The following is a 24,090-nucleotide window of genomic DNA, read 5'->3' as shown; positions in this document are numbered from 1 at the left end:
TAGTCAGAGGGGACCAGCAGGCACTGGGGAAGTCCCTGTTCCCCTGTGCACTGCCAGGAGTGACCAGGAATAACGGTCACAAGCTGGCAGAGGGTAGGTTTAGGTTAGATATCAGGAGGCGCTACTTCACGGTCTGGGCAGCTAGGATCTGGAACCAACTTCCAAGAGAAGTGGTGCAGGCTTCTACCCTGGGGGTCTTTAAGAGGAGGTTAGATGAACATCTTGCTGGGGTCGTTTGACCCCAGTAATCTTTCTGCCATGGAAGGGGATCAGACTAGATGATCTACTCAGGTCCCTTCCGATCGTAGAAACTATGAAACTATGAAACCCTATACACCCCACCATACACACACATACACACACCATTGTCCCACCATAACTCCCCCACACACAAACACACAATATACAAGAGTAAGACTTTATTTTTGAGTTATTATGCAATTCTGTCTACATAGTAGGTGTTTGACTTTTAGTGTATGATTTCTTTTGTTTTTTTTTTTTTTTGGTTCAAAGATAGCAACCCTCCCTTCCCAAAAGTAGTACTTCTGGGGAGGGGGAAGGGAGGGACTTCCAGAAGCAAAGGTCAGGGGTTAGGGAGTGGGACTTCTGGTTCCAATATGGCTACAAGGGGGTGGGGTAACTGTCAAGGGGTGGGGATACATGCAGCCCTCAACAGTTTACCAAAACTCATTAAGCATCCCTCCAGACAAAATAATTGCCCACCTCTGGTCTATCTGTTTGCTAGGCAATCCTAATGAGCAGTTACTGAACCCTTCTGAGAACTGAAATGGTTTAGCAGCCCCTAGCATAGTTTATGACATAGTATTAGCTCCTGATGTGATCATTCACCAGGATTAAATGCTCTTATTTTCAGTAAATCTATTACATAGGAATCTATAAAGAATATCAATATATTATAGATCGAATCATCTACTAGCATAAATTGGCATAACTTGCTTGAAGCCCATATAATTTTGTTGATCTTTAGTACTTGAGACCTGGCCCAGTATTTTGAAGGGCAGACAATGCATTCTTCTTTTATCCATCTCTGAAATTTTAAAAAAGGCAAAGTTAAAAAAAACCAGCAGCAGTGCAAACCTTAACTTATAATAGAAGGGAACTCACAGGGCAGGGTGTGGGGGTGTTTTGCCTTATTCTTAGTTTACCCTTTGTCCTTATGCCCTGGTGGATTATGGCAAGGGCATTTAAAATGCACTGGGCTGGTGGGAGATTTTAATATTTTCAGACATAAAATCATTAATCTTGCAAAAAGTCAAAAGCTGAAGGGAAATTAGCAGTTAAAAAAACATGTAGTGGTGTCTATGTGAGAGAAACTACTGGGCATTTGCTCTTCCACCCTGTCAGTTTGATTGTTCATCAACTGTCTGAGAGTTTGCACTGATGCAGGAAAGGGACTTGGAAAAAGCCTAGAAAGGAAAGTGAGTAAGTGCTGCTTCAGTTATAGGCCAGCCCTGCAAATGCACAGGAAAGCCAGCAATCCAAAAATGAGTTCCCTGTTAAATATATATTTATTCAGGGAACTCATTTTTGCAATGCTGGCTTTCCTGCACATTTTTAGTACTGGTCTGTGCCCAGGCAATATTGTTCATGTTCTTATTACAGTACTGTAAAATAGACTGTATGGGAATGCTTTGTGTGTCTTACACCCCCTTTAAATGTTACAGGTATTGCACAGTTAGCTATTTAATTGTGCAGTTAACTGAAACCAGCTACACAGGCAAAGTACCTATCACACCATAGAAAAGGTCTAACCAGCTATAAGTCAGAATTAAAAAATGTGTACTAACTTTATAGCTGGCTGCTACCCAGCTTTAATTTGCATGTATAGTCTCCTCTGGCTGGAAGCCCTGTCAACTGACTGGGCTCCCAGCCACAGGGCTACACCTGCTCAGATACAGCTGGAAGTCCTGACACCAAGGGGACTCTCAGACTTGGCAGCTGCCAACTCTGGGTCCTGACAGCGCTTTACTGGTGCCAGGGGCCGGAGTCCCACAGCCATAGATGCTGGGTCCTGACAGTACACCTCCTGGCACCAGGACCCAGCTGAGTTCCAGTAGTGGGACAGGGTGGAGCATGGCTGATATCCCAGCCTTGAGGGTACATGGAGCCTGGGGACTTCATATGTTCCTGAGTTTGGAAGACTGTGGCAGCCACAATCTCCCAGACTTGGGGGCTTCATGCACCACTGGTGAAGGGGAAGCCCTGAGCTGGCAATAAGGCACAATGGGATCTAATGTGCCACTATTGTGCCTCTTACCATGAACATGTGGATTGTGCATTAGAACCCATTTTACCTTTACCAGGATACATGCACCAGTCCTGGAACAGAGGTGCTCTGTGTGCAGGGATACTGCATGCAAGGACTGTACCACCATCACCTGGTGCTCAGAAAACAATTGTATCAAGAATTAACAGAAGGTTGTAATTAAACGCTCCAGTTGCTTTCACAGCTCCCTCTACCTAAAACTCGAATAACCAAATCCAACCATAGAGAGAACTGGATATTTCTTCTCATGCTCAGGAGGAAAAAAAAACTCGAACAATTATATATAGTGATACCATCTTCAACAAATGCATTTATTTTACTAATTTTTTATTTCCTTTTTTTTTCTTTTTTCTTTTTCTTTTTTCTTTTTTCTGAGTCACAAGCAATAGGTTACCTACAGGTATGAGAAGTAGTAATCGGTGAAGTATGGGAAAAAGGATAAACAAACAGGTAGTTTTACATCTGTAATATGTCCTGGGCCAGCTTCTGTTCCACCTATTAGATGTCTATATTGACTTAGGTACCCAAGTGCAATTCTATTACACTTTGCAGTTAACTGAACTTAGCATCTGGTAGAGAAGGGCAAATCTAGATCACTCTTTGGAATTTAGATGCCTAATTTCCATATAAGGCATTATAAGGTGTTTACAGAACCATACTTTTTACCACCTTGAACTTTCCCTGAGCCTGATGAAGGGAGTGTGAGCCTGAAAGCTTGCAGAAAAAAAAATATTTTATTTCTAATAAAAGGTATCATCTCTGAACCAAGAGTTCTAGTTTTTTAAATTTATTTTTGTCTCAGACCAACACAGCTACCAAATATACCCCTGAAACATGGAAGATACCAAATTTTAGCTGATTTTGGATTATAAATTTCATTGCTGAACAACAAGAAAGATTTCTATACCTCTCTGCCTGTCTGCCATCTGACACCAACAAGGAAGGAATCCTGCTTGATCTGCACAGCAAGGAGCACCTCACAGAGACACTCTCATGGATTCAGAGGAACAGATTTTCAGCTTCAGCTTCCCCTGTGAAGTTTATTTTCTACATATGGGACTTTTTACCATCTTGAACTTTCTCTGAGCCTGATGAAGGGCTTGTGAGCCTGAAAGCTTGCCGAAAAAAAAAATATATTTTGCAATTTCTCAGTTGATTTAATAAAAGGTATTATCTCTGAACCAAGAGTTTTAGATTTTTGCATTACATAATCATACTGTAATTCTCTTTATTTGATCTTGCTCCCTAAAGTTTTGTGTAGCCTCTTGTACATACAATATTTTCTCTATAAGCGTGAGTATCTGTCAGCTCTAAGAATGAAGCCACTGCTGAAAATGAGTTTTCAGTGGTCCATTCAACTGGACCTAGGAATGGTTAAACTGCTAGGCCATGTGCAGATGAAATGAGAGGCGTGTGTGCAGGACACTTTAATGCAGGCTAAATGCTTTTGCACTGCTTTAATGGAGTTGGTGTTTGCACGCCTTGGTGGCATATTGCATATTAATTTCAGCTGCTGTAGGAAATTTGGTGGTGTAATGCACCTTATATGACTTGGGACTTGTGTTCCAGGAGTTTTAGTTTGCTGCCCCTACAGCTGTGGAGTGAAACACCTGGCTCTGTGCAGCTCCATGACTCTACAGGATCCCCTTCAGGCTATCTGGCAGCATCCTGGGAAGGCAGGCTCCACCCAAGAAAAGCAGTGAGTCTGATCTCTGTCCCCCCACCCCCCGCTCCCAAAGCCTGCCTGCCTGAATATGCTGTGTGGGGGCCTGGTCCTTCCCTCCCCAGGACCACCCGAGCAGAGGGCCTGTGGGCAGGTACTACCTGGGGGGGACACCGCTGATGCAGAAGGAAGCACCAGGCTCCCCTGCAGCCCAGGGACCACTCCACCTGCTCACAGCTCACCCTTCCCCACCGGACAGACAGGTAAGTCAGAGGGGTGTGTGCATGACACAGGGGTTTAATCAGCCCTAAATTGAAGCAGTGTTTTTTAAAACCCACCACTTCAATTTAAGGCCCCCATTTCATCTACACGCTCCCCTAAAGTTAGGCTAGACAAAAATATTTTGAACACACTGTATTAAGTAAGAACAGACTGTATCTGTCAAGAGGAGGCTGGACAGATATTTGGCTGGAGTGATATGATCCTGGCACCTATTCCTGCCCAGGGCAGGGATTTGGACCTGATGATCTGTTTAGGTCCCTTCCGACCCTAAGTACTATGATACTATGAAGATTTCTTTCAAAGTACTCAAAAATTTAATCAGCTACACTAATATTAAAACCATTTCTATATGAGTTTTCCCTATGTAGAGGCATAAGAATTTAATTGTGTAATGTTCCATTGGAGTAAAAGATGACCGTGCCCTTTAGCGACAAATTTATAATTCAACTTGGATAGATCAAAGAAGAGTGCAACATGGCTGTTTTTTGTAACGATGTAGAGTTAAGCTAAACTGGTATTGAAAAACAATATAATGTTAAAACTATCTTTGAAATGAACTAAAGGAAATATGTCACACCGAAATAGGGATAACAAAAAGGATAAAATAAGGTATAATTCTATATGTCTTCCCTCCAAAACCAAAAGTTGCCCTTATTTTGGTTATCTTTCTGGAACTACAAAACATGATGATTGAGGTTTTGCTAAAACCAAAACACAGCTGCTTGAGTTTTCTCTGTCCGGTTTTCCTAGTAACCTTCTAACTATAATTCCTCCTGGCACCTCGTGCTGTGTTCCAGGACATGTAAAAGGTTTATTTTTCAGACATATTGATTTAGTGGCCTTTTCCTTGTGTAAATTCTAAATTTAGTTTATTAAATTTAAGTGGCAAATGGTCAAATATTATATCATTAATTTTAATGGGTCAACACAAATTACCAAAGTGAAAGTACTGAATTAAATATGATTTACTGCTATTGTAAGACATTTGAAATCTAGGTCATTGTAAACTCAAGACAATGAATAAACTTTCTTCTAAGCAACTATAGACTGAACTCTGTAAGGAAATTTATATTCTTTCAAACATAGGAATAGTTTGGCTGGGGACAACATTTTCATGGCAAAATCCAAACTATATGCACCTCCATTTAACAAGTATCGTAAACCTCATGTTGGTGTTATGATTTTTGCTTACTAAAGTAGAAATTGTATTGGTAGAGGGACAGAGCATTTCCTGGGTGATAAGACAGACAAGACCAAATCTGGGTAACTTCTGTTGTAAAATGTACTAAATTTCTATGGTTAAATTTCTATATCCTTTATGCTATGAGTGGAAACACTTACCATCTTGTCACACACTAACCTTAGTCATATATGGATTTGATAGAGAAGGCTATGCCAGAATGGTGAACAAGCAGAAGGAAAATTTAGTTTCATCAATGCGTCCCGGGTATTAACGTGTAAATTCATCATCAGCTATTGGATAAACTCTTAAATTTGGACCAGTCAACTCTATTGTATGTGTTTGCTACTCTCACTTTTTGACACAACAACAACAATATGTTAAAGAGAATTCTTTGGCCTGTGCTGTACAGAATTTTGGACAAGGTAACCACGGTGTTTCCTAAGTTCCTAATAGTGATGCAACTATGAAAATTAACTGAAATAAAGTCTTTCTGTTAGGGTAGTATTGAGGAGGGTCAAACAATTCCTTAAAGAAAAAGTATTTGATTATAAGTCATTTTAAAAATTTATTTGCAAAAAAATTATTTATTTATTTTTTTACAAACATATTAACTATCCAGCATTACCCATGACTAATTTTAATCATTCTTAGCTATAGGTCCCTCTCTGCTTAGCACCTAGACAATCTAGATCATGCCTGTGCAGCACTTGTGTTCTCCTCATTGACTGTACAGGTATCACAAACCCATAATATTTTGAGGTGTTTGTGGAATGTCATGCATGTTTTCTTGAATTATTTTTACAAATCTGGCATGTGAGGTCTCTGTGAATATATAGAATTAAGTTGTGTTTACCTTTATCTTTCATATGTTTTTATGACTTGTAGTATTGGACATAAATGTATATCTAAATGCTGTAGTGCGGTGAGGTTTGCATAACATGATAATGATTTTTTAGGTGTTCCCCCCTACGCAATGAATTTCACACCTGGGAGAGGATCAAAACTGAGAAGGCTGAGAGAAATAATTGCTGATAATTAGCATCTGACATGAGTATGTTTAATAGCCAGTAAAGCAGGCCCTTGAGACTGTGGTCTGAGGCACCTGAACCAGCCCCTTCCAGACAATGATGAATTTACATTTTAAATGTAAGGTAAATAACACCTGGCTATACAAGCTTTTCAGAGAAAGGGTATTTTTTTTCCACAGGGAGGAGATATAAGATATTAGATTAATAATCTTCATGACTGAAAGGATGTAAATTTTCTCCTGGTCATAATTAGCTCTGAAAATACTCCTGGTTTGGTAAACAGATACAAACTTTGTGGGGGGAAGAGGGGAGGGGGAAGACAATGTAGTTATTAGGGGTGTGTGAAGCGGGCTGTATTCGAGTCAAATTTGGCCCAATTCAGGGGGCAGTGATTTAATTCATTGATTCAAAACACTGTCCCAATTCAATTTGGCCAAATCTGAATCTGGAGATTAGATGCTGATTCAGAGAATCAGCGATTTGGCCATAGACACAGCTTTACATGTTTTTTCTCCATACCTTGAGGTACCAGGCATGGTTCATGAATGCTGAGATGGTGCGGTGGATGGAGCATCCCACAGGAACATGGCGGGCTTTGGTCCGGTGGGCCTTGGGGCCATTGACCACCTTGGTCCAAGCCCCTGGCTGGCCAGTGTGGGAGATCCTCAAGTCCTCCCTTGTCCTGAAAGATGAGCTCACCACTCCTGGAGCCCAACTGAGGTTTTTTTCCGTTGACGGTTCCTTTTAAACTATGTGCATACACAGTGATCCCACCACTGGCACCGCACTGATCCCAGGAAAGGTGGGTCCCTACCCAGGATTTAGGCGGCCAGGGAGTGCTCTCTCCCCCTCTTCTCTCTCCCAGGGGGGTTAGGCAAAGTAGGAGCCGGGGCGGGGTGAGACCCTCCTCAGCTCCTCTCAGCTGCCTCCCTGCAGCTGAACTAAGCCAGCCCCCTCCCACCATGGGCCCCACCTACCTCCAGCTGTGCAGGGGGTTGGCGAGGGTGCTCCACAGCTGCTGGGGGTCACTGGGGGGCTTTGCGGTGTGACAGGCTTGCACTCGTGCGTCTCTTGCTGCTCCCAGAGCCCAACTGGTTTAAGGTAAACCTGGATGGATGTAGTATCAGACATAATAGATTTAAGTTAAATCTATTGATTTTTTGTCTCAGATCTCCTCAAGATTCAACTCAGCTTTAACTCATAGTCTGCCAGCATCCCAAGAAGCTTTGCACCCTCCCTATAAACCCTATCTTACAAGGTGGGCAGGCTAACCTTGGCCCAAGCTGTCTGCTCCAGCCAAGCATGGAGGTATGCTCTAGTACCTCCTGGCTTCTGGCCACTGCAGGCATGTAGCTGAATTTCCTGAATGAAAAGTGAATGTCTGTTCATTTGCTTATTGGTTCAATCTACACAGTTTAGACTAATTTGTGAAGATTAAATTGATTTGGCCTTATGCTTTTTCTCTGTTTGTTCTTAGCTGCTGTGTTTAGAGATGATGAAATGGAAGCAGAGAAATTGTAATCATTGATATGCTTGGTAGTACATCTTCATATCAATAATGATTGATTAAGAAGTGAGGAATGACAGTATACCTATCTCAGAGGTGATGCAAAATTATTATTATTCATTCCTAAGTTCTTTTAACTGATAAAAGACCTAATTCAAAGCTCACTATACTTTGAAACAGTCACCTTGGCGTGCAACCTGTACAAACTTTTCCTTTATTTCTGTGTAGTTGTCCATCTGAAAATGCAACAAATTCCCTAATCCCAAGCATATTTTCATACCGCTTCCTTGGGTATAGATTCTGGTGTCCTGGTCTCCTCCTCATGTTGTATCTGTTTTACATTATACTACTATATTGTACCACACACAAACTAAGGACAGTGCAATTTCTTCTGAGGTACAATGGTATGAAATACAAAATTGGGATCCCATGTGCTTACAGCTACCTATTTGTGAGCGTGTTAATGATAAAACATGGATAGATCAGGAACTTCAATACCAATCCTTTTTGCTTCTAGCATTAATTTGCTTTCATCTCTCTTCCTCCAGAGGAACAAAAATGTTTTTAAGACTCTCATTAGCCAGATAGTTTCTGGAGAAGCTCTAGCTAATCTTGAAAGCTCTTCTATTTATGTCTGGTTGGTTAGGTGATGTCTCCAAAACATTTTTTTGATCATCATGTTGCATCTTCCTATGTTGTGCCATGTTCAATGTCTCCAGTTTTTTGTAACTTACGAAATCCACTCCACCACATTGTCTACATTGTTTTCATTCTTTCTCTATATATTTTATGGTTTTTGTTCCATCTTATGTTGCAGAATCAGTAGCAGTGGGGAGGGGGGGGCCTGAAAGATCATGTGATATATCCACAAATCTGTATTTTTCTTTTAAACTAGCATATTGACAAGCTGGTCACCAGACACTATGAATGTTTGCTGTCCAGCTTTTTTCAGTATGTTTCTGTACCACCAGAATTCAAAGGCTTTATGCCATCTCTCAGGGTCCTTCTTTGGAAGCAAGCAGTCAGACCCATAAATGAGTGAGTCGAATGCACAGACCATGTGGGATGGTCTAGTAGTCTTGATCTTAAAATTTAGTTTCATCTTACAGCAGCACAGCATTCTCCTGAAATTATTAAATTCACATTTCATCTGCTGAATTCTGGCTTTGAGAACAGTATGGTATGAACCTTCCCTTGTTACAAAAGTTTCCAAATATCTGAAGTAGTTCTTTTCCTCTACTGGTATACCATCCACATTTATTGGACATGTTGCATTGTGTACCTTGCTCAATTGTATACTATTGATCCTCATTCCAAATTATTTGCTGGCCTCATTCATTACATTGATCACATCTTGCAGCTATTTTCAGATGGTTCTGTGCATGCCAAGTAATCAGCATACCTGATTAAAGTCCTGAACAACTTAATATCTTAAGTTTAAGAGGATGGTGAACCCTCCATTAGTTGACAGGGCATTTGTTTCACACTTAATTTATGTTTGTCTAAACATAGTTGGAGGTTGCAGCATATTAAACTCTGTATATGTGAACCTTAATCACTACTTCAGTGAAACCGCAACCCTTGTGAACTCTCAAAGTGCTTTCTTGCCATAAGTGAAATTATCCAGCCTTCTAATATGCAGAGTGTACAAATTCTCACAAGCTTACTTCAGACACATTGTATCACACGGTAAGAAGTAAAAAGAATAAGGAAATCATGAATTATTTCTATAAAGATGGAAAACGTATTTCAAAAGTAGTACTGTGACCCATTTGCCAATGATCAAAACAACTTACTTGGGAAATACATTTTGGCTATAGTACTTGAAAAGATCAGTCTTTAGCATTGTAAATGCCCCCCTTGTAGCTGTCAGACCTGCTTTTCCAAGACAGGAAGAATGGAGTTTCTTTCAGGAACTGTACTTGAGTAGTTTCATGTAGAAGCCTACATGAAATATATTTTAAAGGTTGTTTGCTAATGTTGCCTCAACTTCTCCTAAGTTTCATGCCAGGGGTTTATCCGGAGACTTACACTGGATGAATTTTAGTCTGAGATTTCAGTCCTTGGAATGTGGATGGCCAAATCATTAACACCTTCTGTAGTTTGATTGTAAGATGCTCATTCAAGTTGAAATAACACATAAGCTTACTAACTTCTAGTCACATTCAATTCCATGGCCTGGACTCTAGTCTTGTTCTTACCCTTCACTGGATGGATAAATAGGTTAATATAAGACATGACTGTAATTCTTTAGTTATCTCTAACAAGACATATTTGTGGTATAAAACTAATACTCAGCAGTAGGTGCTGTGTAGATTAAAATTAATAAATCTGATACTTACATTTTATCTGTATCTCTTGGAATGGGAAACATTGGCAAATGGGTAGAAAGTAGTACTTGGAACTGTAATTCTTGCATAAATAATATTAAAAGAGACCAGACTTACCTATGCCTACTCAGTCTTTTACACCCAATTCTCTACTTCAAAGGAGTTAGCTGAATAAGATTTTTTTCTCAACCCATCTCTTTTCTGGAGATAAAATTGCTTCAAAATATATTGTTCTTTGGTGAAAATAAATAGCAATGTTTACAGATATGCATGGTAAAACTTGCACAAATAATCTTTAGCTCCACAGTTATCTTTATAATTAAGCATTGGTATTGTTAGAGAGAACTTAGCTTAATCCTTATCTTGCTGTTCCAGATTTCACAGCTTTGAAGAAAATCTTTTCAGACTTTTTCAATCGACCCATATTTTGGTCTCACTTAAGTAGTGCTGGAGTAATCAAGGACCATGTTTAAACTGACTAAAGGAATGATCAGAATCTTCTTAAGACAGGACTGATCCAGAAATATCATTTGCTTGACTGTATAGGACGTTATCAGATGGATCGACTTTTTCCATGGGTAGCCATGCAATCTGCACAAACCAGGGAGGATAAGCAAAAGCTTTGAGTGTAGAGGGGATAAAGAGAATGCCTCCTACCAACATTTTACCCTGTAGCTAGGAATTGACAGTCAATGCAGATTTCATTGCACAAGTGAACATGCTCTATGCAGAAAATGCCTGTAATCAAGGAGCTGACACTTTTTGCATCAGCTGAGGTTTCTGTATTGTAAATATAGTAATTTTATGTAAAGAGCATAAGGGTACTTTTTCAATTCAATAGAAAAACACACATTCTACACTTCTCATAAAAGGTTAACACCTACTAACTGAGAACAGATGAAAAAGCACTGTACTGCTCTCTAGCATGCAGAAAATGTGTCTATCAAGCAGTTATATTTGTTGGTCTGCTCCACTATAAAATGAAAAGCCTGAATCAGCTGGCTGCTTTGACATCAGAAGAGGGCTCAACACAACTTGTGCTTAAGAAACACAGCAGGACTAGAAACCTCAGAAAAATAAAGTCTCTTGGCTTCAAGCTGTAAAGGAAGGGTAAGTTAAGTTGCAGGTGAGTCATGAAGTAGTATATCTTGGGGTTTTTTTATGACACCAAGTATTCCATCAGAAAGTCAGTCTCATATAATATAAAGATGTTCTCAGGATGGGATCCATTTGTTTCTATTTCCAAGGAAACAGAAATAGAAACTTTGACCCTCAGAGAAAAATAAAGTACAAAATTACTTATTCATGACTCTAAAGTTAGACAAAACACAAAAACAAAAAAAAAAGGAAAAAAATCCTGAATTAGCTGAAGGAAGATAAGCTGGAGAATCTCATCTCTGTTTCCATGAAACCATGTTATCTTAAGTCCAAGGAGTAAAACACTGCAAAATATATCAGTAAAATAACAACAGACGGCTTTAACCATGTTAATATGAAATCAAATAGCAAATATACTTTTGCATGCAATTCAAAGCACAGATATATTTATAAATGGCTGTTTTTAGAGCAACTTATTTGACATCTAAAATTTTAACTTTTATTTGTTGTAACATAAAACATTTCAGGTAATACAGAAGTTGAGGATTGGTGACTACTATACTATTTATCTAGAACTGCTCATGTAATACAGGATAGTTCTCATAATAATACATTTTAAAAAGCCTATAATGGCAATCATAGTCTATAAGACAATATTAATGGCAAGCTGAAGGGCAATGTGAAGCCTGGATGCCTTTTAAAGTAAGGTTCCTGTTTAAAAGAGAGCTTGTTCATGTAATAACTGTAGTAGTAAAGAAATAAAGGTGAAAAAAATAAATTAGGTTATTCAGAATATATTTTAATTTACAAGTTTATAAGGAATATAATTTTACTAGTATTAATATTATATTTTAATAAGCTATTAGTACACCATTATAATAAGCTAAGTACGTTTATTAGGAATGTGTTTTAAACAATACTGGAATGCCTGCCTAGAAAACATAAGAGACTGGAAAAAAAGAAATACTATGGAAGATGTAAATTATAAACAGAAGGAAAGATTATGGCATTTGGAATTTTGTAAAAAGAGCCTGTGTATTTGAATGGACTTCCAGTGGTACTATCTCTGATGAAGCAAAAATGGATTGTGTGTTTAAAGCATCCTTAAGTTCTACCAAGCTCAGTGACAGTCAACACGCAGTACCTTTCAGGATCAAACTCCTAATCTCCAGGAACAATGATGGAAGACACACCGCAGCAGATTGTTATAGGACCCCTACCCCATTGCTAAGGAGGAGGGGAGGAGGCAGAAGAAGGGTGCCTTTAAGAAGACTGGTTTTGCCTATTAGATGCAAGGGGTGGAGCTTAGCTGCCATATTAACCAGTGTCTGTTGCCAGAAGTAACAAAGCAAAGGAGCTCGCAAGGGGATCACAGTGAAGTAGAGTCTAGGAACTGAACTCAGCAGTTCTGGGACAGCTGTGTTGCCTTGGGTGCCACGGGAGAACATTGTTGCAAGAAAAGCAAGGAGTGCCAAGAGTGAAGGGTCCTTTTGTTTGGGGAAAAAAAGCATTGCTTATTCTTGGAATGAGGCTGCTTGGGATCCACACAAATGGGGCTACTGAGTGGAACCCCCCTAATCATTGAGAAGCAAAACAGGTTGCTCCAATGGTGTGAGACTTTGCCAGGTCACCACCAGGTTCTGGAAGCTGTGAGGCCATTGCACAGCTGGCCATTGCTTGGCCCAAAGAATTTGAAAAACCCAAATCCCTGGCTGGTTGGAAAGTGTCCTCTGAGAATAGATGGAGGAAGGGGGAAACCAATGCTCACATAAGTGTCTACTTGTGTGATGGTGGGGCTGGCGGATGGGAGGGAAGTATTCCTCATATTAATTACCATCCATTCCCACCTCAAGTTTAGAGCAAGTTTACTACGAGGCACACCAGGGTAAGTGGAGGACTATCACATGCTAGGGAGTTTATATGGGGAGAACTGTGCATGACTGTGACAGGATGCATGCACTTGTTGCTAGTAAATCTGTTGCCTAAACTGCTGTACCTAGTATTACTTGGATGGGACTGGTTGAACTTCCATGATCTGGTGACAAAGACTCTGAGAGAGAGAGAGAGAGAGAGAGAGAGAAGGATAACACCCACTGCATGATAAGGCACTTCCCAGGCTCAGACAGAAGGCTAAGCAAGATTTTGAGGTCATGGTAGGGGAGGACGTGCCTGAAGATGAGGGGACCTGATATGAATGGTGGTGAAGTCATGGGGTGAAGTCAGTTATGGGTGGAACAGGTATGGGAATAAAGTTTACACTGGATCTATGAAGGGAACATAACACAGTGTAACAAAGAAGCCTGGCAAACATGTACCTGAGATTAGAGGTAGGGAAGAGACTATTATATTGGGTGGACAAGGGACCTGTAGAGAAGAATGAAGTTGCATGATTACTAGTCTCAAAAAGGTATCGCTGGGCATTGCTGGAGGTGGCTCATGAGCTCCCTATGGGGGGGCAACACAGCCATCAAGGCAGTATTGTCACAGAAGGAGGTGGGGCATAAGTTCCTGGTGGCTTACATTAATAGCAAGTTACACCCTGTAAGCAAACTTATACTGTTATAGAGAAGGAATGTTGGCAGTAAAGTGAGTGGTTGAAACCTTGAAGTACTATTTACTGGGAAGAAAGTTCACAGTGGTTAATAAATATGCAACCTTAAAGGGGCTCCTCCACAAGAAGGTGGACAGCCTGCTATTGAGATGATGATACCTGAGCCTACAACTGTATAATTTTGTGTTACATCATCAGCTAGGAAGCAGCAAAGTAATGCAAATTTTTCCAGAAACAGCAAGGAGGAGGACCCACAGAAATCAAAGTCCAACCGTACATTGGATTAAAAAGGAAAAGGATATGTAACAGGGCCTTGTTACTAAGGAGGGGGAGGCAGAAGATGGGTGTGATGCATTTAAGTGGATTCTGGTTTTTCATAGTTGCCATAGTAGAAAGGGTATGGAAGCAGAGAGGGTTTATTGCCAGATGCAATAGGTTGGGGGGAAAAGGAGTTCCTGAGGACATTGGAACAAAGTGGAGTCTGGGAACTGAACCCAGAAGGACTGGGACAACTGTGCTGCCTGGGGGCTGAGGGAGAATATTCCTACAAGAATGGTGGGGGTGCCAAGGTGGCAGGGTCCTTTTGTTTAGGGGTAGAAAGCATGCTTCTGTGGGGGTTGGGGTTTGGGGGGTTTTTTTGGAATAAGGCTGTTGAGAATTATCAGAAATGTGATGACTAGGTTGGTTTTGTTCTGCCAGGGCCTAGAACCCTGTTGGGGCCACTGCCAGATGTCGAGATTCTGAGTGATCCATTTCCCGGTTCCACAATTCAGCCAGACTATTGCCCACCGGAGACTCTGGGGACTCAGTGGGAACACTGAGGAAACCTCATCCGAACTGTAATAATGAGTAGTTGTAGTGGAGGACAGCTGGTGAGGGGTATGAAAGATATTTGAGGGTAAGCCTAGAGGGGTAGCAAGGAGTGCAGTCCAAAGAATTAAGGATAAAAATCTGCAATGGAGTGGGCCACTCAGTTACCCAATGAGGAGTCTGAGAAGGTTTCAGGTCCTGCAAGCCCTAAGCAGAAGCCTGCACATGCGAGAGAGCACAAGGGAGAGAAATCAGGATTCCCTCAGCAGGAAGTAAGGGACAGATTCATAACCCAGACACCTGAAGGCAGTCTCCCAAATCTATCAGTTTCAACAGCAAGTCATGGCAGGAAAGGTAAGAGAGTGGACTAAGGTGCCAGAGAAAGAGAAGCAAGCTCCCAAGATCCCCAGTCAGCCTGAAAGACTCCAAGGCTTGCTACAGTCATTTATATCCTTTTACATGCAGTCTTTGTTTTAGCACACAAAGAGAATACCTTTTTAAATCTACATATAAGCTCACATACCTGAACTTTGTGTGACAATGCACAATGTCACTGCAGGTAGGAAACCTCTTAAATCGAAGCTATATTCTGTAAAGAACTGTAAGGTGTTCTGATCTATGGTCAGATCTTCTGACTAATGCAACCAGACTTGTTTTAGGGTGACATGGCTCAAAAAAGTTTTACTTATTCAAGAGTTCTGACCTATCAAAAGTTCAAGGAGTGAGTTGACTATACTTCTTACACCATCTTTCTGTCTTGTTCACATAAGGAAGTCCAGGCAAAATATAATTCATAGGAAGCTTGAGGGGGAAAGCAAACAGCAACACAATCAAGATAAACTAAGAATATTTACATAAATTAGAATAAAGTATTTTGCAGACAACAAAGAGCTATCTTTAAATCAGCAGTAGGCATTTGAATTTTGTAAAGGTTCACAAATCTTCTTTAGGAGGCTCCTGTGAACTTTTCTGCAATAACTGGATATACACAAGCTGTCAGGAAACCATGTCCATGATCTATTTCAGAGGTGGCCAACCTGTAGCATGAGTGCTCCAAGTGGCATGGCTCCTTTCATGATCTGCTGCTTTGCTTTCTGCTCCCTAGCCTATCTGCTCCTGTGCTGCCTGTCCCCTCCCCAGTCAGTACTGGGTGTGGCATGTGGCAGACTGGGGAGGAGACAGGCAGCACAGGAGCAGATAGGCTAGGGAGCAGAAAGCAAAGCAGCAGATCATGAAAGGAGCCATGGGCAGGAAGCAGAAAACAGAGCAACAGGTCCAACAAAGGAAGGGGATTGGAATGGCTCTTGAGGATGGTACAAAGCTAATTTGTGACATTCCTGCCAAAAAAAAATGGCAGTCTATTGGGTGACCTAATCTGGTGAGTGAAATTACACAAAGCAAGTCAAGTATAGTAAACAATATGATGCACAGTTTTGTCCTTAACTAGTCTAAGCCATCCAATAAGATTAGGAGGCTCAGCCTTCAGACAAAGGGAAAGTTTTGGTCCAGCTTTTTAATCCAGCTGTAAAATTAAAGCAAATCATATTTTTTCTAGTTCTCTGTCTGATTCTGGCAAGCCTAGTATATTATTATCTTATGTAATTCACCTAGTTCTTGGAACTGCCTCATTATCATTTTACCATTTATATATTTCATTAATGCCGAGTTCAGTGTTCCATTGTTTCATTACCACTGTTTTGTTCTGAAATATACATATGTGCCTGGGAAATCTGAGGTCAGATGTATCTTAATTTATTGTTATTTCTGCTCTATAGATTACTTTTTGCCAGCTTTTTCCTAAATTCAGATGGATTTTGCAAGACCCTCTGTAAGTTACTTAAATCAGTTTACATAATTTAGTAAAACCATCAGTGTGGCCATCAACCAGGAACTAGTAGAGCAAATGGTATTATAATGAATGACCTCATGCTTGCATTTTCATGCTTGACCTCACTTCACTTTAAGGGAATTGTAAATTTTTAAATATTTCAGAAAAAGCAAAAAAAAGAGGTGGCTAGTTGTGTGGCAAATAGTAATATAAATAACAAAAAATTGCAAAATCTAGAACTTGGTGAATGGAATAATCTTGGAAACTTGACTTACTGTCTTCAGATATATGAACAGCACTGCAAAATTAACCAGCCTTTTCTTTTAATACTGCCATATAACCTGAGAATAAGAAAGCACAATGAAATAAAATGCTAAGTTAGAGTAAGGAAGCATAAAAGTACTTATGTAGACAGTGTATGTTCAGGCTTTGTAATTTGCTGTTAACGTGATTATGAAATCATCCATATGGATATTTCATTTCTTGATTACAAATTTGAGGCTACACAACCCAAGAGTACAAAAATATACAAGTATAATTTATAAGCATTTTACTTCTTTGCCAGTAGCATATAGACCCAGATTCATGTGGCAGGCTTGTCGGCCATTGCCCAGCATGCTGGGCTCAGAGAAGCTTGATTCTGATTGGTGGGCTGTTCCCACCAATCAGGTAACACTTGGGGAGGGGCTGGTGTGCCCCTACGCAGGGCAAGATGAAGACTCCGAACCTGGTTGTAGACTGGCTCCACTTCGCCCTGTTTGGTCCCTTTACAATCTGCAGGCAGAGCCTCCGGAGGGGATAAAAGAACAGTGTGCCCAACAAGGGATGGAGAAGAGAGTGGGGCTAAGAGCTGGGGAAGAGCAGCCCAGCAGGCAGATGCTGTTGCCTTGAAGAGCCCCTGAAGATGCCTATTGCTGGACAGCTTCAGCCCCAGTCAGCGCATAGTATGGTGACCCTGGGAGCTGTGTGAGGCAGCTCAGGTCTCCATCCTTAGCAGTGCATGCAGCAGTGTATGGAGCTCAGACTCTGAGCTGAATGAGGCAGCTCAGGTCTGCAACCCCCAGCATGCAGCCGGAACCTCAGCGTACACAGTGGGGCATGGAGTCTCAGACCCTGGGACCTGCAGGAGGCAGCTTGGGTCTGCAATCCCCGGAGTGAGGCCAGGAACTTGGAGCTGGCAGCACAGCATAGCACAGTTCAGCGGGAACCCAACCCTGGGAACTGCTCAAGGCAGCTTGGGTCTACCATTTCCTGGCATGTAGCCAGAACTTATGTGCATGCTTGGTGCGCAGCTGGTCCCAGATGGGTACCTGGGCCTCGGAGCTGCAGAAGGCAGCCTGAGCCCCCAACCATGAGCAGCAGGGAGAGCCCTCAGCATGGGTCACTGGTGTCTCCTGGCTCTGGGGGGGCACCAGTGCCTGAATGCCAACTGGGGGCGGGGTCTCCAGCAGCCAATCACTGAAGCACCAGCAACAAATCAGAAGGGCCACTGGCACTTCTCAGGGGGGCACCAGCTGGCCTTCTCCAATCCCCAAGCAGTGAGGACCAGTTTCCCTGTAGCCCCCCACGTGTCACCTATGACCCTCAGTGCCCAAAGTGGGGCACAGGGCTGCGAGGGGATTGGAGGCCCTGGCGGAGCCTGAGGCCTGCATCTGTATCAGCTGAAAGAAACCCCAGCTGAGGTGACAAGGACCCCACATTGCCCCCTGTGAGTTATCAAGGAAAGAAGTCCCACAGGGGAGGAAACCCCTGGAAGGGGTTCTAGCAGAGGGCCCTGTGGGGAAAGGGTCCCCAGCAAGCCCCTGAGGGGCTGAGAGGTTCTGGGGCCCCTTCCTTCTTTTTTGGAGCAGTGCCAAGGCTCCTAGCATCAACGTGGAGTCTCCAGTACTCACAGTGTTGTTGATACACTGAAGGGTTTGCAGGCACCTCATATTTTGTACATTGTGCCTTATGTTTTCTTATTTTTAATGTGAGTTGTTTTTTAACTGTTGTATATTGCATATATTTACCTGTGTTGTTGAATCCCTTGTTGATACCCGCCCCCCCCCCCCCCGTGGTTTACCACTATTTATTTGCTGTTCACCTGTATTTACTTGTTGGTTATTTGGATTTACCTATGCTTATCTGTTTCAGATCAGTTACTTACCTGTGATAGGTTTGAGGCCATTGGTGGTGGTATAATTTCCTAGTTGCCAGTTATAGAATATAGCCTTTTATGTAAAGTGTATATATTGGAGACTCAGGATACCTTTTTAATTCTACATATAAGCTCACATACCTGAACTTTGTGTGACAGTGAGCAATGTCACTGCAAGTAGGGAACCCCTTAAATATAGGCTATATTCTGTAAACAACTGTAAGGTGCTCTGTTCTGTGGTGATGAGCACAGTAAAAAATACCTGGATGGAACAGAAAAAAGAGTTGGTTCTGCTGTGGGGTTTTAGCATATAAAGAGCACAAGCTCCAAGTAAAATATCAGTTTTTGGTCACTGTCAAGATATCAGACTAGAGAAATTATTGTGGCCTCCTTTACTTGCTTCGTATTTATAATTCAACAAAAAAAAATTTGAAGAGTCTTTGATACAACAGACCCTTTTCTGCATTTCTACATACACTAGGGTTGTTAACAAATTATACCTCATACACTACTAAAGCAGTGACAGAGAGGGCTGAAGCTTGAAAACACAAGGCCACAACAGCCTTGTTACCACCACAAAGTATCTGAAGACTCTTCCACTATTGCACTGGGGTTACAAAGGACAAGAACATTTTTACCTAAGTAGTCCCATGGTTAACACCAACACATTAAACACCATATAAAATATATTGTTCTGCAAGTGTAAACAAGAGGTTGTAAAAACAGCTTTACACCACTGGCAAGGTCACAGCTCTTCCAGTCCTTGAAGGTCCTGAGGATGTAGAACGCGCCCTTTCAAGGATTTGTCAAGGCTAAGCATTCCCACTCTTAACCAGGGGCTGGGAGAAGCAGTGTGAATCTGATGATGCTTCTCCTTCATACCAGATTATAGAGACACCAAGGATTGTTGCAAGCCATGTACTCCCCTTGTACACCAACCAGTTCAGTACTGCTATAATTTTAACGAGGCAATTAACAAGAAAAAATCTTTGCAAAAGTACACCTTCCCTCCAAAGCCTTTATAATAATAAAATTCAATTCCATCTCTTTAATACATGAACAAACAAAGATTCCTTCCATTTCTAATGTCTTTTTTCAAACCAATCCTAGGCTGTGTGTGATAGAGTGGTGTTGCTAGGCAACACCGCTAAGAATGCCACTCACTGAAGTAATCAACTACAATAAAACTATATTTTTGCTGGATTCATATTTCTCATCTATTACTGCACATCAACTGAGAACTAGAGATAACAGAAGCCCCCTATTAACAAAAATGTTGTGTGCTTGCAAATGCACTCATTATTTAGATGAAAATACCCTCCTTACCTTGGTTGTTACAATGTGCATATCTAGCCACCAGGGCCTGCTTCCAGGTCTTTGAAAAACTACCATATTTTAAAAGCAAAGTGTCAAATTGCTGTCCAAATCTTAGATTTCAGCTTAATGCTAAGTATCCAGTACATCTCATTTCCTCTCTGAAAAGGAATAAAATGCTGTTTTGCTATATGTCAGCTATGCCCTATTTCACTGTCATTCTTAGCCAGCATTCTTAGGCTACATTTATTTCCACTGATCTGGAGCTTCTTGCACTGTGCAAACTTATTTGGAAGTTCATGGAACTTGCTTCTGTTTCAGGCTGATCTGCACATACTAAAAGATTAGGCAGCTCAAAACAAGTCCTTCTCTGTCTTTTTTCCCCCCTTGATTTCTTGCTATACTTGGGCACCAATAATCTTCATGGGGTGGATAAGGCATTAGCATAGTCTCTTCGGTCCATGTTTCTCACTGAGTCTCTCTGATAAAGCAGCAATGCTACTGGAGGTTGCATGACAGAGACCAACTGGCAGCTTTGGGAATGGTGTCTCGAGGAGGGCTTTGGTTTCCTCGACAATGACCCACACATCACGACAAGAGACATGCTCAGATGGGATCAGCTCCACCTTTCCCCTAAAGGTAAGCGTGTTTTTTCTAGGTTGGGGGATATCCTCCGGCAGGCTTTAAACTAGGCTCACTGGGGGAAGGGGAACACAAGGGCGGAGGAAGCCTTGGACTGCCAAACCAAGCAACACCGACAAGTACAGTCCAGCCTAGAATGACAAGCGGAACATATACTGCAGGTAAGCAACAGGGGACAGGGTAATGCTGAAAGTAGGGGGCCAGTGCACACATCCTCAGGAGGCCTCAAATGCCTCTATACAAATGCTCTTAGTATGGGAAACAAGCAAGAGGAACTTACCCTCCTGCTAGCTGACACCAACCCAGGCATTGTGGGGCTCACAGAAATGTGGTGGGACCCAACACATGACTGGGCAATAAACATAAAGGACTATAGACGGTACAGGAGGGACAGGACAGGTGAGGAAAGGTGGGGCTGTGGCACTCTACATTAAGGAGGAATACACATCCTTGTCAAATAGCAAAGAATCAGAGAAGAGGCACTCTGAAGTGCTCTGGGTTAGAATACAAGGCAGTCGAGGGGAAAGGGACTTAACGGTGGGGGTGTACTACAGACCACCCAACCAAGGGAAAGAGCTAGATCAGCAATTCTTAAGTCAGCTCACGGAGGTAGTTAGGTCAAAGGACATGGTCATCATGGGTGACCTGAACTTTCCAGACATCTGCTGGGAAGAGCAGTCAGCCAGGTCTGATGGCTCACGTAGGTTCCTAGCCAAAATGCAGGACCTCCATCTAACCCAGGAGGTGCACAGCCCCACCAGGGGAGACACCTTGTTGGACCTGGTGCTGGCCACAGGAGATGACCTAGTGAGGGGACTGCAGGTGCTCAACCACCTGGGCGACAGCGATCATCGCCTGCTGGAATTCACCATCCAGCGCAAGGTGGCAAAGGCATGCAGCAAGGGAGCAGCCCTAGATTTCAGGAGGATGGATTTCAATGAGCTAAGGAGAATAGTTGGGGAAGCACTGAGGTCCCAGAGGGGAGGGGAGCCAGGTGTCCAAGGAGAGTGGCTGCTCCTTAAGAAGACAATCCTCCAAGCCCAAAGGGAGGTAATCCCAACACTGATCAAAGGGGGCAGGAGGGCACACAAGCCCCCATGGCTCACCAAAAGCATCTGGGAGTGTCTCCTAGCTAAAAGGGAGGCATACACCCAATGGAAAGGAGAGGCCATCACCAGGGAGAATTATACTGCAGTTCCTCAGGGATGCAGGGGGGCAGTCAGGAAGGCCAAGGCAGAGATGGAACTGGGACTAGCTTCCTGGATCAAGGACAACAAGAAGTCCCTTTTTAAATACATATAGGGCAACAAGAAGGTTCCGGGTAACGTGGGGCCCCTGCAAGACATGATAGGACATTTGGTTGTCACACCAGATGACAAAGCCAACATATTTAACGATTTCTTTGCCTCCATTTTCCTGATCGGGGGCCGGAACAGGCACTCCCCCTCTGGGACGCCCTCAGGCCCCAGGGGAGGCACACCTAGGCCAAGGGTTAGTGAGGAACTAGTTAGGGAACTTTGGAGGGACTGGACGTATTCAAATCAGCTGGTCCAGATGATCTCCACCCCAGAGTGCTGAGGAAATTAGTTGAGGTCATTGCGGGACCCCTGGCATGGCTTTATGAGCACTCGTGGTGCTCTGCATGATCAGGGGGCAGCAGGAGAGGCTACGGGATCTGAACCTGTTCAGCATCCAAAAGAGAAGGCTGAGGGGGAATCTAGTGGCCTGTTACAAACTAGTCAGAAGGAGCCAGCAGGCTTTGGGGGAGTCCCTGTTCCCCCAAGCACTACCAGGAGTAAACAGGAATAACGGTCACAAGCTGGCAGAGGGTAGATTCAGACTAAACATCAGGAGGAGCTACTTCACTGTCAGGGCAGCTAGGATCTGGAACCAACTTCCAAGAGAAGTGGTGCAGGCTTCTACCCTGGGGGTGTTTAAGAGGAGGCTAGATGAACACGTTGCTGGGGTTGTTTGACCCCAGTACTCTTTCCTACCATAGCAGGGGGTCGGACTAGATGATCTGCTCAGGGCCCTTCCGACCCTACAAATCATGAAACTATGAAACTTTGGTGCTAGTGATTTTATTTTGTTTATTCACAGCTTTAGACAAAGGTAAAAAATTAGCCTTCAGATTTATTTTTCTTTACAGCACAAGGATAAGGAAAGCTACAAGAAAAGGAGAAAGCATTCACATAATGATCAAAGCACTGGTGCAGCTCTGCTTTTTATGTTAGGTAATGCTCATATTAAGAAAGGCCAGCTTGTATTTAATGATCATATTATTTTAATTCAAGCATCTTTGGGTTATGTGGCTCTCCCTAGGTATCTTTAAAAGACGGTGTTATCTATGTCTTAGATGATATGTTTTGGACTATGTCGTGGACTATATGCACACTAAATAAATGGACACAAGAAGGTAAAACTTGACCTATCCCTCTATGGGCAACCTAGATACTGCATTTAAGAAATTAAGATTCAGGGAAGAATCCTATTTTACTTTATGTATCCAAATCATAATTACCAATCTGCCTAACTGCCATTTTTGGCACCTATACACAGTTCGCAATCCTACTCCAAGTGCAATGTCGATGCATAGGTGCCCACGCAGCTATTAAGCCTGCACAACAGACTAGGAGCTAGCTAGGCAAGTACACAGCTCTCTACCTATATAGGCAAGCATAAATTACAACATTTTTCATAGCAAAAGCCTATGGCTAGTGTATGTTAGACAGAGGAGGATGACCCTTCTACAGTTTAGTCCACTGATGCTTAACCTTTTGGCCCTGTGGGCCAGATGAGTGATCCAGGGTCAGTTGCAGGCCAGATTGGGCCTTGGGGTTTGGTACTTCCTCCTTCCACATGCCAGGTTTGAGTCTCAGGATATTGGCACTGCCCTCTCCTGGACTCCCCCTCCCCTCACTGGGACTGGGCTCAGAAGCCCCTTTCCCCTTCAGGTTCACCTCCGTGTTCCCCCAGTTACTTGTGGCTGCCTGTGCTGTCTGTCCCAGGGGAGCAGGCAGAGAAGGCTTAATCTGCCTGCCTAACTCCCACCACTGCCACTGTCAGGCTGCTCTTCTCCGAGACCAGCAGCAGTAGCAACCAAGCAGGGAAGTTAACCCCTCCCTGCCTACTCCCCTGGGACAGATGGCACAGGCAGTCACAAGCAAGTGGGAGAGTTGGAGTGTGGGCGGTCAGTGAGCAAGGATCTGGAGTGCTGTGGAGGGTAGGAGGCCAGTGGGCCTGGGTTAGCGGGGAGCGGGGGAGGTCGGTGGAGGGGGTGGTATTTACACTGTGGTTTAGTCAATGGCTATACCTTAGTGTAACATGAGCTGGGTAACATGGATCCAAGATAATCCTGTCCTGGAGTGGTGTAGCTTTCAGCTGCCTAACAATCCAAGTGTCAAGAGCTCCAGAAGCTGCTCAAAATTAC

General features: G+C 42.7%; 1 long non-coding RNA gene across 1 annotated transcript in view; it reads left to right on the top strand.

Annotated features, from left to right (window-relative positions):
* The window catches only part of LOC149873045 (uncharacterized), a 236,741-nt gene extending 213,000 nt beyond the window's left edge, over positions 1-23,741 (top strand). The window contains exons 4-5 of the long non-coding RNA XR_016439833.1: positions 20,512-20,657; positions 22,810-23,741. This is a non-coding gene — a long non-coding RNA (uncharacterized LOC149873045). The remainder of the gene's footprint in view (positions 1-20,511; positions 20,658-22,809) is intronic.
* Positions 23,742-24,090: the final 349 nt, after the last annotated feature.

Source organism: Crocodylus siamensis, chromosome 1 (genome assembly GCF_052110815.1).
Source record: "Crocodylus siamensis isolate JL-2025a chromosome 1, ASM5211081v1, whole genome shotgun sequence".
Classification (NCBI taxonomy): Eukaryota; Metazoa; Chordata; order Crocodylia; family Crocodylidae; genus Crocodylus; species Crocodylus siamensis.
This window is presented reverse-complemented; position numbering and strand designations above follow the sequence as displayed.